Source organism: Cupressus sempervirens, chromosome 3 (assembly GCF_028749045.1).
Source record: "Cupressus sempervirens isolate cs-2001-9-10 chromosome 3, ASM2874904v1, whole genome shotgun sequence".
NCBI classification, from domain to species: domain Eukaryota; kingdom Viridiplantae; phylum Streptophyta; class Pinopsida; order Cupressales; family Cupressaceae; genus Cupressus; species Cupressus sempervirens.
The window spans coordinates 297323734-297336468 of record NC_143120.1 but is presented as its reverse complement, the minus strand read 5'-3'; the positions used below and the strand labels follow the sequence as shown (position 1 = coordinate 297336468).

Here is a 12735-nt window from a genome sequence, read left to right as displayed (position 1 = left end):
AGGAGAGTTTTCAATTTGGGGCCGAGTTTTATCAATGGATCTAAGATTTCTAATGTACCAAACAATAAACTTATTAATTTTTACACCTTGAGATTAGTTTTATCAAAGGAGCTAACATCCTTGTAGATCCTAATGGTTAGGTCAAGGTTGCCGACTTTGGCATGGCTAAACATATCACTGGGCAATCTTGTCCTCTATCATTTAAATTAATGAACTTCTTGTCACTGAAGAAGAGCTCAAGCTAATGTTGAGAGATGTAGAACTAAGTGGGGCGATAGAAGAAGAAGAAGAAGATATGATTGAGAATGTTTTGGATTTCAAGGGAAATGATGTAAGAAAAGGTTCCTATTTTTATTTTTAACTACATATCGATAACATTGTTGGGATTGCAGATGCAATGGTCTTGCTGGATTATGTTGAATACACAGAGCTGTTGGAAAGGTTAACAATTGGTCACCTTGCACACAAGCATGCTTATTTTGTTCTTGATTCCATGTCAATTTGGAGATTACTGAGGGAGTTTAGGATAAGGAAGTTCACATGGTAGTTGTTCTCAATGAATATGGTGAAACAATATGAATAATGACATTGGAGGAAATTGTTGAAGAAATCTTTGAAGAAAGTGATTCAAAGGAAGAAGTTGAAAATAAAAATGATTATATAGTGCAACAAGCCAATGGTGTCTATGATGTCAATGCAAATACATCTATTAAGGACCTTGAAGAGGTTTTGGGGGTGAAAGTAGCCGAGGGTTCATATCAATATGAAACAATATCTAGTTTTGTTTGTAGTTCTTTTGGATATATTCCACGCATAGGACAGAGCATTGATATAGTTCTTGAAAAAGACAATCTTAAAAAAAGTAATGATTTGGGAGAGAATGGAGTGTGCCATCATGAAAACCAACAAGAAAAAAATAAGAAATATAGACTAGAGGATTCAATTTTGGTTAGGCGTGGGAAATTTGAATAGTGGTTGAAACCACCTACATGTGCATACATAGAAATAGATTGACTCGGCAATATATTTTTAGATTCATTAATATTTGCAGATTTTGTTAGGGAATGCTAGAAAGGTTGGCATAGTTCATTTTGAAGAGGTCAAAGATGACAAGGTTAATCAAATTAATTCTTAAGATGACAATCAAAGGTGGGAAGGTGAATGTGAGTTAGATGATGATAAAGTGCAATCAAATCAAGAAACATCCCTTGATGCAAATCTTTCTCTAGTTATTCTTAAGAACATGGAAATTGCTAATTGTGCACAAGTAGGATCTCCAAATCACCATGTCAATCATGAAAATATTGATATTGCTGATCAAAGAAAACCATAGATGGTGGATGTTTTTGAGTTGAGTGATACATCTCCTAATCTTGACAATGCCAGTGCAATTGATGATATATGCATATGGTAGATGATGTTGATGCCCTCTCAAGAAGAACCTCAAGTGACTAGAGAAGAATGAAAAGAATAGGGGAGGCATTTTTAGTAGCAAGCCGAAAAAATAAACAAAGAGCATAATTCATGCTAAAAGAGGAAGTCATATGTAGACTAGAAGGAGAAGAGTTAAATACACAAGCCACAGGGGGCAATATTCATGGAAAAATAAGTAAAACCATTAGTGTATACAAATGCACAAATAAAAATGCCTATGGATGCTTGCTTCTTGAGGAAGACAACACCATGGGGGAAGTCTTTCTAGTTTGCCTCAATCAATCATGGAAAACATAGCCAAAGGGGATAATAGGGCAAAGCATTTAGTCCCACATTCGTTGAGTGGGTGCTTTTGCAATGTTTAAATAATATTCTACACAGTATGGTTATTGTCTTAAAAGACAAGGGCTTTTGCAAGCCATGGCCTATGTGGTGGGGCCTGTGGATGGCCAGCTAGGTGCCAAAACCAAAATTTTGACCAGAATAAGAGCTGTCACTAGAAAAGTAAGAACCGTTGCCAAAAAGTTGAGGTTTCTAGTGGTCACCATGTTGGCACTAGAAAATGAGAGGATCTCGTCAGTAGGGACATGGTGACCTCCAAGAAAAGCAAAATTTTGGCAAAGTGTGAAATCCTGTGAGCAGGTTGATGAAATGGCAAAGTGACATGGAAGTCCAGATCTCATAGATGAACAAGATGGTGACATGTGGCAAGAGGTGGAAAAAGTACAATGACAAATGGCAGTGTGTGGTGAGCAGATATCTATGATGCACTAGATTGTGACATGTGGAACATTTGATAGTTATTGCTATATCACCAAAGGAAAGTTGCAAGGAGTTTAACATATCAACATTATGACTCAATAAAAAGTTAACATGTGGTAGTGAGCTGGTGGTAAGATGGACAAATCTAAAACTGACACATGGTGAAGGTTTCAGATGTGGCATAATTCCTAAGGTGCTGACATGGTAGAGAGTGACATGTGTCACGAGGTTGCTATGTCGCTAATGATGTGGTAGAATGCTAACTAGGATAGTGACATAATGACTGATGATGTGGCATGGTGACATGGCATAGTGACATGGTGAAATAGAGGACCAATGAAATGATGCCACATATTGCCCAGTTGGAGGGGTTAGTTGACAAAGAAAAATTGAACCAATCCAGTGTTGACACGTGGCAAGGGTGGTCAAACCAGGTTTGACCCGGATGAAAAGTAGAGGGAAATTTTAAAAGTTTTAAAAGATTAATTTTTAAATATTTTTCCCAAAAAAGTACATGTAGGTCAATTTTTTTAAATAAATGTAGACTTTATAATATAGTTTTAACTTTTGAAAAAATCAAATATTTGTGCAAATGCAATCTTGAAGCCTAGTAGGAGCTTGATTTTCAAATCAAGATTCTCGGAGTTCCCAATAAGCGCATATAGGATTATTATATATCACCAATTTCAAGAGAAGACAAACTTTTTGATTAGGGAGTTTGTTTTTGCATAGGTGCTCACTAGTTCGAGTTATAGGCAGAAATGTAAATTTTGGGCCTTCTCAGTGAAATGGGAAAAATTTGAAGATGAAGTTATAGGGTTGGTAAAAACACATGGTAAAAGGTCTATTGGATTAGTTTTGATGATATTACATCATTCTGGTATAATTTGGCTCCAATTTTCAATTATGATGGAGGATTTGATTCACTAGTTGTAGAGAGAGAGATTAGAGAGATTCTTTTCACATCTTAAGGAGGTTTTTCAAGTGGATAGATGTCAGACATAGAGCAGATATGGGAATTCACTCCTTTATATCATTCTCTTTCTCATTCCTTGTAAGGGTTCTAGTTTTTAGGAAGAAAAAGATTCATTGCTGTGATACCATTTGGGGTTTCAGTTTTGCACTGTGAGACCATTGGTTCTAGTTTTTGATATGCTCTCTTGACTATGATACCAATTTTCTTTAGCATAATTCTCTTCTATGAATAGAAATAGTGCAGATTATAGAGAAAGTTAAGATCTATTAGGTGTTCTATGTTTTGATTTCATGCATTTGAATGTATTGTTTCAAGGAAATGAATACAAATGAGCAAGAATTTCATTAGTTTCATTCTAATTCTCATCTCCTATCTTAGTAATTTGCAGTCTTATGTAGTCTAGGAATAGAGAACTGAGACTCATTTGCATCTATTTAAGGTTGTATGCCAGATATGTTTTGCTCTTGGAAGAAAGGGCTAAGTAAATTTTTGATGTTTTTGACAGGATTGCTGATTATTTGAGAAGTATATCTCATGAGAATGAGGTCTTTATGAACACCGATGTCTGATTCACAAGGTGATTAGATATATCCGATACTTTGGTGTATGGAATATGTCATTAATATCACAGATGTATGCATTTGATTCATGAAATTGCCCCATGGTTAAGGCACTCATCAGCTATAGGATCACTTGTTTATACTACTACATATTTGGGGTTATGCTGATATTCAACATCATTAATCAATTGTATTTCCCTTTTATGTTGAAAGTTCTTCAAAGAACCCTCACTTAGCTGACCAGTTTCATGAGTCATGCTATTAGCTATTTCGTGCTTGTGATTTCTCGGTTAAGTATAGAAGATTTAAGGGTTTCATCTGTTATTCTAGATCTTGATAATGCTCATTGCACTTGTCACATAATCAAATTTTAAGAGGTTCACCCACCTAGGTTTTAAAGAGCCTAAAGTGAAGAAGGAGTGTACCAACTAGACACATTCTTTCCTTGCATACTTGGTTATTCAAATCTTGTTAAATTAGGAGCCAACAAAATGATGACTCTACTAGGGAGATAAGATGGAAATACATTTTGTTAAAAGGACAAGAATCTTTGGTGTTAATTGAATATTTCAATCCTATTTTTAGTATGTTTTTGTCCATCTGAGTCAGCCAACAAAATGGAAACTTTGCTGGGGACCGTATTGAATCTGAATGGTAGATAAACCTTGATAATTTGAAAGAAGGAGATTCAGTACAGTGGAAGACATACATGGAAAAAGCTGCAGTAGTAAGTTCTCTGATGTGTTTTCTAGTTTTCCTACTCAAATATCATGCACCCTAGTGATGCTTTGTTCATGAAAGTGGTAGCTTTAAAGGATTGAATGTAGATTGTGTTGCTATTAAGTTTTATTTTCAATTAATTCAGTCAGTTTGGCTTTCAAAGTACTATTGTAATTTCAGAGTCAAAATTGTCTAATAATGGTGTTTCTCTTCTAAATGTTTAACAATTTGCAAGTTTTACAAGTTGAAAGTTCAATTCAGATTTTTCATGTATGAATCATGTCTTAAATCTTTCTCACAATCATGAGTGGTGACTCTCTAAGAGATCTTTGTGTATATGAGCAATGTTAGTATGCTAATAGAAACCAAATTTAAATAAAGCTTCTACAAACTAAACAAAATTCATAAACTTCAAGATAGACTAAGATGAGCTCTCAATTGAGAATATGAGCCATTAATGGGCTCTCTCAATGAGAAGCTCTCTTGTTGAGTAGCTTTGTCTAAATATATAGGATGTATGCTCAAGCTTTATGCTTCAAAAAGGGCTTCAAATGGAGTTGGAATTTGGGTGTGAGTGTATGGTTTTGATGTAAAATGACTTCTCAAAATGGCATTATGACTTTACTTCATGGATTGTGTTATTTTGCAAAGGGGAAGGATCCAATTTATAGGCAAGAGGCTTGAGGGATTGAGGGCTAAGATGCAAGGATGGGAAAAAGCTCATGGAGGGCTTAGATTGCATGAGAGGAGAGCACATGGATTGTGCTTCCTTACAACCAATCAGGGAGATACACATGTCACAGGGTGAGAGGATGGAGGAAAGGGGAAGGATAAGTCAACAAAGGAGGCTCAAGGGATAAAATCTTCATAAAGACCCTCATAATGACTTGTAAGAGCAATAAAAGGGCTTGGAAGAGTCATTTATGGCCTAGTGGACTTCATAAAGTTTTATGGTTGAGATATTTTGAGGGAGATGAGAGCAATTTTGACTTGGGCTTGATTAGGAGGGTTTTAAGCTTGCTTAAGATTGTGCAAATTATTAGAGGATGGATTAGGATGGTTTAAGATTAGCTTAGGGATAGGCAAGTGGATGGCATTTAATGAGGGTGGGTGAAGGAGGAGATATTTGTTAACTTTGGTTTGGGTTAGTAAGTCTTAACCCATTTTTAGGGAATGTGACAAGGTTAGGAGGGGATTAGGATTAGGTTTAAAGACATCTTCTAGAAGAGTCTAGACTTTGGATGAGGATAAAGACTTTCTAGAATAGTCTAGAATTTCCTAGGATGAGGATGAAGACTTTCTAGAAGAGTCTAGAACTTCTTAGGATGAGGATAAATTAGATTTTATGGAAATAAATAAAGTTTTATTTATTTCAAGGGTTTGGGTTGAGGAGATATTTATTAAAACTTTTTTAATAAACATGAGGATTAATATTTAATCTTAATTAAATATTTTGAGTTGGGATTAGGGGTAGGAAATGATGGGATTAGCCTTTAATCAAAATTAAAGAAGGATTAGAAGATTTTGGAAGAGGTTAGTGGTCTTAAGGAAATTGGCCAAGTTTTGGGCAAAAAATAATTTTTTTATTTATTTTGAATTTTTTGGTCAATTTATTAATTAAATAATTAATAAATAAGGAAATAATGTTTAAATAAGATTTAAACATTTTTGGGAGGGATTCCTTAATTAAATATTTTTAATTAAGATAAAGGGATTTAATGGCATAAAAAAATAAAATAAAATTAAATAATTGATTAATTAATAAATGATGATGTCATCAGGAATTTTTCAGAAAATAAAAATACTTTATTTTCTAAAGGTTTTTAGGTGTCTACACTTTGTACTAGTGTAGATTGGTTACATGTAAATTTTTTTAGGACCTTTCAACTAAATTGTGTAGATCTGAAAGTTATGATAATTTGTAAGGAAGAAGAGAGAATATAGGAATTGTTGAGTGATAAGTTTTGAAATGTTGTGTTTGATCTACTATCATAAGAATTTCAAATGTAAAAATGAATTACAATAGTGATTTCATTTGGTTCTCCTCAAGGAGATGGTGGCTCTATAAGGATTTGATCAATGGTGTGAAGAATTGAAATCAACACCTATGCCAATTAACAGATCAAAAGTTTCAACATCAACATGTGAGGTATCTTCCACTTTCATGTGATTTCATTAACATGAAAGTAAGCAAAAGTTTCTCCATCAAGTGATAATTTCAGCACTAAGTAGGATAATGGTTTAATTCATCTCAACATACTTTGCGAAGAATAGATTTAGCAAAAGTGTCTTTACATTTGGAAGTATGTTCAAAGTTTTGAATTGATAGAAACAATTCTAGATCTGCTGCAAGTAATGAATTATGAAGTAATTATGGTAAATGAGTTTTAAATCTATTAGAAATGTCAATTTTCTCTTCATCAAGTATGCAACTAGTTAGTGAGAATTATAGATCTATTTCTACCAAGAGATATATGCCATTATGTTTTGATGGCATTCATAGTTTCCCAAACCCTATGCCGTACAACCTCAAAAAATATTTGCCTAAATTCAGTGGGAACCATGAAAATTCAGCTAGTCATCATGTTTAGATGTTCAGTGATTTGGTTGGTGATTTTGAAATTGCATGTGAAGACGTTCATATGAAGTTGTTTGTTCAAATTTTAGAAGGTGATGCTAGGGATTGGTTTTCTTTTCTATCGACATGTTCAATTTCATCTTGGGATGAATTACTTTCAGCCTTCATGAAGTAGTTTAGGGAAAGAGTAAGCATCTTTGATTATTTTGATAAGTTCTTGAAAATCTAAATCAAGAATAATGAATTAGTTCTTGAATTCAATATCAAATTTGCAAATGTTTTGAACAAGATTCCTGAAAGTTATAAGTTGGATGATCAATTGTGTCTAGTTGTTTATCTTGATGCGTTTGATAAAAAGATGAGTTACCTATTGAGTGATAAAGAACCTAAGACTTTGCATTAGGCATTCATGATGGCAATAGAGATTGAAAACAATATAAGTACATAATAACTAGAAGTCATTTCTCTAAAAGTGTTTTCTAGCAATATGAGGTGCAAAGGAAAAATCAATGTCAAAAGGAGTGTTTAATTTTAGATCAGCAAATAGGTACCCCTACTATTGTAAGTAATCTCATTGAAAAGTTAGAAGTAAGAACATGTGAACAGGAAGTCTCTTTGTTGCAAAAAGGAGCTGAGTCTATTCTTGTTGAATATAGGACACATGTTTTTGATATCACAAAAATAGATGATAGAGTTGATTCATTTGACAAGTTATACATGCAAGATGTAAGTTCGGTCATTCCTTCTCCTATTGATGATTTGCATTATGCTAAAAACATAATGAGTCATGAAGAGGAAAGGTATTCATCCTAGTATGAGGATGAAGAAGCTAAAAGTTATGTGTCAAGTGATGAAGGTGAACTTGTTGATTTGACATATTATGAAGAAGCATCATGTGAAGACAATGATGAGAGTTGTTACTTGAGTCAAGAAGAGGATATTGGTAGTACTTGTTCATCTTCATGTGAATTAGATGCAAATTGGGAAGAAGAAAGCAATGACAGAAGTTGTCACTCTTATGCTTGTAGAGGTATGAGTTCTTTTCTCAAATCTGATAGTGAATTTCCAATTCAGAGTTATGTAAGTCAGCTAGAGGTTGAAAGTGGTGAAAAGGAGTTGTCTACACAATATGAAGACAAAGAGATTATTAATAAGGACAAATTACCTAATTGTGTAGATGAATGTCTAGAAGATATATGCAGTAGAAACCAACAATATACAAATGATTTTGAGGTTAATACATCAGCAACTAAAGATAATTGGTTTGCAAGACATTTGAATCACCTTGATGAAGACAATGAAAGTAACTTTGATTTATATTCTGCATGCTTCGTTGATGGAGTAGAAAGTGAGTCATCATATAGTTCTGATTTTTCTTCACATGCTAAGAGTCTCCATGAAGATGAAATGGGTAGTAATTTAAAGTGTATACTAACGCTTTATATGATGAAGATTTTTTTGTCAAAATGTTCAAAGAGGATCATTACATGGAGTTATCAATCCATTGTTTGAAGAAGACATGGAAAATTTAGATTTAGTTGAGAATGATTTTAATGATTATCCTATTGCTGTAAGAGGTGAGATTGTTCTTCTGAGTATGATGGCGAAGATGATGATGTTGTATTTGATGAGGTGGATGAGAAGGTGTTTAATGAAGTTGTTGTTAAAAATCAGAATGCACCTTGTACTAAATTTTATGATGAATACTCTATCATGATGACTAATCCATTTGCTGATTTTAAAGAATCATTTGAAGATCCTAGATTAGTTTATGATGTGAACATTAATGACATGTGTGAGTACAAATCTGATTTCTCATCTGAATACCATCCAGTTATGCATAAGGATGCCCATTTTCAAGGTTTGTGTGATCCCTTTCCCCAAGTTGAGTATGAAGCTTTCATATTCAAAATCGATAGCATGCATAATTCGTTTGTTGAAGAAGATTTTTAGTTTGAGTCTAATATTTTTGAGCATGCTAATCAAAACTTTCATAATGAGCAAGTGGTTGAAAGTGAAGCTAGTTTTTATACACATTATGAAAGTGAAGGTGTAGATTCATTTTTGCTAAGTGGTGTGTTTCAAGATGTTAATCTGATTGGCAAGACTGATATGAATAATATTTCTAGCTTACCTAATGAGAATGTAGATGAAAATAAGACTTATGGTAGAGGTAAGAAGTTTTGTTGAAGTTTGGTGGCCCAAGGTCATCGTTTGTACATAAGTAGGTGGTAGTTTCTTGCTTTCAATGAAGCTATTTGAGAGAAGTTTTTGATGTTTTGGGAATGGTCTTCTTGTTCTAGAGATCTAAATCCTTGCCATGCCTACAAGGGACATGCATCCCTAGATAGAGCCACTATTGGAACTCAAAATTGAAGCCCTAATTTTGAGTACCATTCAAAAAATCAAGCCCTTAAGTGCTCTTTGATCCATGTGTACCTAGTTGTACTTGTGAGGCCTAATAGGTGTTTAATATTTCTAACAGCTTACATTTAGTATGTCTATGTGTTCCATGATGATAAATTTCCATTCCAAGACATTTCGTGAAGTCCCATTTTGAGCAATTGTCAATTCTGCATTTTTGCCTAAGTGTCAAATAGTGACAAGAGGTTGTGTTTGCAGTTGAATATCTCACACCTAGTTATGTTTCATAACTCACCACTTTGGGAGTGTTTAGTGTCCATACCAAAGAGCCTCTATTTTAGATTTTGAGTCATTTTGAATCCGTTTGACTAGTTTTGAATCCCTTAGAGTTGGTCATTTTTTGTTGTCATGCTGATGCAAAATGTTCTAAATTCTAGGAAGCCCTATTTGACTTGTTATAATTTTGACCTAGTTGACCAAAATGAGAAAATTAATATTGCATTTAATTTTAGAGGTCAGGGACTTACTATGTTTCAATTTTGAGCTTATGATGAATCCATTTGATCGATTTTCAAACGTGATTCCAAATGCAACTTGTAACTTTTTACCAGTGTCAAAAGACGCAAATTTGTTAGTACCATTGTTCATGATGTCATAACTTGAAGTCCATGTTAGGTGATATGGAATGGATTTTTCCATTGTGTTCTCCTCTAAAAATGCTTCAAGTCTGCCAACTTTCAAGTCTTGATGAATCTATTTGCACACTTTCCTAGCTCCATTCCATTTGCAAAAAATAATTTTCTGCCATTGTTCCCAATCTGAAAATTTTGAGTAGCCTACTTTGACTGCTTGCCAAATTTTCCTATTTATTTTTCATGATCCCTAATCCTAGAATTATACTCTCCTCATGATTGTGAACCGACGCCCCAATTTTTATGCCCCTAAGTGTCCATTTACCTATTTTTCAAAGTCAAATCTGAAAGTATTTTATGGTTTTTTGACTTATTTTCTTGCAGGCAATTTTAAAGGGTTAACTTTGACAAAAAATATCTTTTGATTGAGAATTTGTAATAAGACGAGATTTGATAGGGTGCAAATATGTAGAATAGAGAATTACTGTGTTGGATTTGAGAGCCTAGCCAGGTGTTTGGATTAGTTTTCAAAGCTAGTTAAAGGACCTCCTGGCACAAAGTTGATAATCTGCAAGAAAGTGATAAAATGAGTTTTAATTGTTAGTTCAGTGATCAAATTTGATTTTAATCAATATGATCATTTTAATAGATTAGTTTTTCATTTTAGTTGTTTGGAAACAATTTTTTTTTTAGTTAGACCCCCTTTGCGGCCCGACTAATCTTGTCATAATGATAGGGCATTGTGGAATTTTCAAAGGGGCTAAAATGAGTTATAATGAATTTATTTAATTAGAATGTTGTAATGCAGAGGAAAGAATTGGTAGTGATGTTGAGTTCAATAGAGCTTACGCTGAAAATGGGTGATCATGTTCATAAAATGCATTGAAGGTTGAAAATCCATGGGAGAGTTTCCAATTTGGGGTTGAGTTTTATATGGATCCAAGATTTCTAATGTACCAAACAGTAAAGTTATTGAGTTTTACACCTTGAGATTAGTTTTATCAAAGGAGCTAACATCCTTGTAGATCCTAATGGTTAGGTCAAGGTTGCCAACTTTGGCATGGCTAAACATATCACTGGGCAATCTTGTCCTATGTCATTTAAATTAATGAACCTCTTGTCACTAAAGAAGAGCTCAAGCTAATTGTCAGAGGTGTAGAACTAAGTGGGGAAATAGAAGAAGAAGAAGAAGGTATGATTGAGAATATTTTAGATTTCAAGGGAATTGATGTAAGAAAGGGTGCCTTTTTTTTTTGAACTTCGTATTGATAAGATTGTTGGAATTGCATATACAATGGACTTGCTAGATTATGTTGAACATAGAGAGCTATTGGAAAGGTTAATAGTTGGTCACCTTGTAGATGAGCCTACTTATTTTGTTCCTAATTCCATGTCAATTTGGAGATTACTGAGGGAGTTTAGGATAAGGAAGGTTCACATGGTAGTTGTTCTCAATGAATATTGTGGAACAATAGGAATAATGACATTAGAGGATGTTGTTGAAGAAATCTTTGAAGAAAGTGATTCAAAGGAAGAAATTGAAAAGATAAATGATTATATAGTGCAACAAGCTAATGGTGTCTATGATGTCAATGCAAATACATCTATTAAGGACCTTGATGAGGTGTTGGGGGTGAAAGTAACTAAGGGTCTATATCAATATGAAACAATATCTGGTTTTATTTGTAGTTCTTTTGGATATATTCCATGCACAGGACAAAGCATTGATATAGTTGTTGAAAAGGACAATCTTGAAAAATGTAATGATTTGGGAGAGAATGGAGTGCACCATCATGAAATCCAACAAGAAAAAAATTAGAAATATAAACTAGAGGGTTCAATTTTGGTTAGGTGTGGGAAATTTAAACAGTGGTTGAAACCACCTACATGTGCATACATAGAAGTAGATTTCCTTGGCAATATATTTTCATATTCATTAATATTTGTAGATTATGTCAGGGAATGTTAGAAAGGTTGCCATAGTTCATTTTAAAGACGTCAAAGATGACAAGGTTAATTGGGTTAATTATCAAGATGACAATCAAAGGTGGGAAGATGCATGCGAGTTAGATGATGATAAAGTGCAATCAAATCAGGAAACATCCCTTGATGAAAATCTTACTCCAATTATTCCTAAGAACATGGAAATTGTTAACTACATGCAAGAAGGATCTCCAAATCACCATGTTAATCATGAAGATGTTGATATTGATGATCAAAGAAAACCATAGATGGTGGATGTTTCTAAGTTGAGTGATCCATCTCTTGTTCTTGACAATGTCAATGTAGTTAAAGATGTTGATATGCATATGGTAGATGATGTTGATGCCCTCTCAAGAAGAACCTCAAGTGAAAATTGGAAGAAGAATGAAAAGAATAGGGGAGGCATTTTTAGTAGCAAGCCGACAACATAAACAAAGAGTAGCATTGATGCTAAAAGAGGAAGTCATATGCAGACTAGAAGGAGAAGAGTTAAATGTAGAAGCCACAGGGGGCAATATTTATAGAAAAACAAGGAAAATGACTGGTGTACACAAACTCAAAAATGAAAATGCCTATGGATTCTTGCCGCTTGAGGAAGACAATGCCATGGAGGGAGTCTTTCTAGTTTGCCTCAATCAATCAAGGAAAACACATCCAAAGGGAATAATAGGGCAAAGCATTTAGTCCCATATTCACCGAGTGGGTGCTCTTGCAATGTTTAAATAA

General features: G+C 33.9%; 1 pseudogene; it reads left to right on the top strand.

Annotated features, from left to right (window-relative positions):
* Positions 1 to 12440, top strand: part of LOC149566156 (DUF21 domain-containing protein At1g55930, chloroplastic-like) — a 51590-nt pseudogene extending 39150 nt beyond the window's left edge.
* The last annotated feature ends 295 nt before the right edge of the window (positions 12441 to 12735 follow it).